The sequence below is a fragment of the Panthera leo genome, chromosome A2 (genome assembly GCF_018350215.1).
Source record: "Panthera leo isolate Ple1 chromosome A2, P.leo_Ple1_pat1.1, whole genome shotgun sequence".
Classification (NCBI taxonomy): Eukaryota; Metazoa; Chordata; class Mammalia; order Carnivora; family Felidae; genus Panthera; species Panthera leo.
Window position 1 is genome coordinate 7,107,280 of NC_056680.1, and position 2,859 is coordinate 7,110,138.

The 2,859-nt window shown below is 43.7% G+C and overlaps 1 pseudogene; it reads right to left on the reverse strand.

Moving 5' to 3' along the window:
• Positions 1-1,300: 1,300 nt before the first annotated feature.
• On the reverse strand, positions 1,301-2,391 carry LOC122209337 (annotated as a pseudogene).
• Between the last annotated feature and the right edge of the window lie 468 nt (positions 2,392-2,859).

Sequence of the window (2,859 nt, forward strand, 5' to 3'; positions counted from 1 at the left end):
AATAGGATGTATTTCTTCTCACTGGCTAGTATGGCTTTCTCCTCTATAAAGGACTACCCTCCTCCAGTATTAAAGTTCCTGGTCAGTGATGCTGATAGATGACTTAGCTTAGTGGCCAAAGGGTAAGTAAATTAAACAACTTATTAGGCAGGTTTCAAAGAGTCCCCAATTATTGTCTCAGAAACTGTACGTGACATCTCTAAAGGAAGTGGCCTTTACCATGTACCATATAGTGGACACAGAACAGAGCCCAAAGACAGATGTGTCGAGACAAGACAAAGGTTTTAAAGTAAAGTCCTAAAGATACTTTTACTAGTGAAAGAGAAGAGCCACCCTTTGCTGAGGTAAAGTATAGATAGGTGACTTTGGAGCAAGGTGACAATATCTAATTGACCAGCACAGATGACTAGTCGTATGGCATGGAAGGAGAATATATGCAAAGGAATATCGGGAATTTTAGGAAAAATCACCCTGCCTGTTGCTAGGGTGAACTTTTTCACATCATCTCTCTTATGAGCTCAGATTACTTTAAGAACTTCAGCACCTTCTCGTGAGCATTAAAAGACCCAAACGTACTAGTTATCTCTGAACAAAACATGTAGTTAGATCAGTAGCCCTCAACCTTGCTTATGTGTGAGAGCCAACCAGGATAATTTTTAAACCCTTATGCTAAGGCTATACTTCAGTCCAATTAAACCATAATCTGTGGTGAGAAGCAGTCATCACATTTTTTAAGTTTATTTTTAAGTTTATTTTTAAGTTTATTTATTTAGTTTGAGAAATTGAGTGAGCAGGGAAGGGGCAGAGAGGATCTCAAGCAGGCTCTGCACTGCCAGCATGGAGCCTGATGCGGGGGCTCAAACCCACAGACTGTGAGATTACGACCTGAGCTGAAATCAAGAGTCAGACATTTGACCAACGGAGCCACCCAGTGCCCCAATTGTAATTATTAAAAAAAAAAAAAAAAAAAAAAAGAATGCCTGGGTCATAGATGAGAAATAAAGTTCTATAGTTACAATATGATTCATTCATGCATTGACTCTAATATAGGTAGGATCCCACAAAACTCCCTCAATCCCATTTAAAATGTATCAAAATAAGCAATATTCAGATATGAAGCACTGAACAGATTGAAAGGCACAAAAACTACCAAAATTATGGAACCAAATGGGCAGAATTTCCAGTTCCAAGTGTTTGGTTTGACTGACTTTTCCAGCTCCCACACTAAAAAAGGGGGACAAGTATTGAGAATGGGCTGTTCTGAGGTACCTCTCTGTGGTCCTCTTGATGGCCCTGTACCTCAGACTAGATGAAGGGGAGTGAGCATGGGGGTGACCACAGTATACACCACCAAGGCCACCTCACCCTTCCTGGGAAAATGAGACAGCTAAACTGAGGTACACTCCAAGACCTGTTGCAGAAAATAAGCCAGTAACTAACAGGTGAGAGCCACAGGTAGGAAAGGCTTTGTTACTTCCCACCTGTGGATGGGACTCTTGGAATGGAGGCAACAATTTGAGTATAAGAGAAAAGGATTGGGGCGCCTGGGTGGCTCAGTCGGTTGAGCGCCGACTTCGGCTCAGGTCACGATCTCGCGGTCCGTGAGTTCGAGCCCCGCATCGGGCCCCTGTGCTGACAGCTCAGAGCCCGGAGCCTGTTTCAATTCTGTGTCTCCCTCTCTCTGACCCTCCCCCTTTCATGCTCTGTCTCTCCCTGTCTCAAAAATAAATAAACATTAAAAAAAAAAATTTAAAAAAAAAAAAAAAAAAAAAAAGAGAAAAGGATCCCTGAGAGTGGAACACCACCAAAAATGGCACCAGTAAAATAAATTCATAGGTTATTGGTGGGGATTTCCAAGGAGGCAAGTTTGAATAGCTGAGAAGGGCCATGAAGGAAATGAGGTATATTTCCACATCTGTGAGGAAGGTAAGCTGTGACACCATCAGACTGTGCAACTGGTGAAAAGCTGATGAAAAAAGACACCAAAACCAGCAAGCCACAGAGGTGGGTAGTGCAAGGGATGACAGATGGCCACAAACCTATCATAGGCCATTGCGGTCAGTAGATTGTCTTAACATCCAAAAAGAATAAAAATAGACATCTGAGACTACATAGGAGATGATTCTTCTGTGAGTATGGATGTCCGCAATCATGTTGGGGACAGTAGTAGAGGTGAAACGATGTCAGCCAAGGACAGTTGGAGAGGAAGAAGTACATGGGGGTGTGGAGGTGGGGGTCAGAGCTGACGGCCAGGATGATCAGCAGGTTCCTGAGCACAGTGACCAGGTACATGGACAGGAACATCCCAAAGAGGAGAGGCTGCCATTCTGGATCCTCCAAGAGGCTCAGGAGGAAGAATTCTGAGATGAGTGTTAGAGTCTTTAATCCCATGTGGCTAAAACGCCTCCCAGGAAGGAAAAGAATCTTGGAATAAATGGATCAAGCAAACAGGCAGCAAGTGTGTCTGTATTTTGTATTCAAGCAAATCAAAATAAAGCATTCACACTTGAGGACTGTATACTCCAGTACTTCCAGCTACATTTCTCGGTGGTGGCAAACTCATCTCCTCTCAGAACTCTTTCCTCATTGATTTCTTGGCTAGTTACCTGTTTCTATATAAACACACTTTAGAGGGGAGCCTGGGTGATTCAGTAGGTTGAGTGTCCAACTTCGGCTTAGGCCATGATCTCATGGCTCCTGAGTTGGAGCCCCACGTTGGGCCCTGTGCTGACAGCTCAGAGCCTGGAGCCTGTTTCAGATTCTGGATCTCACTCTCTCTCTCTCTCCCTCTTCCCCGTTCATGCTCTGTCTCTGTCTCTGTCTCTCTCTCTCTGTCTCTCTCTCTCTCTCAAAAATAAA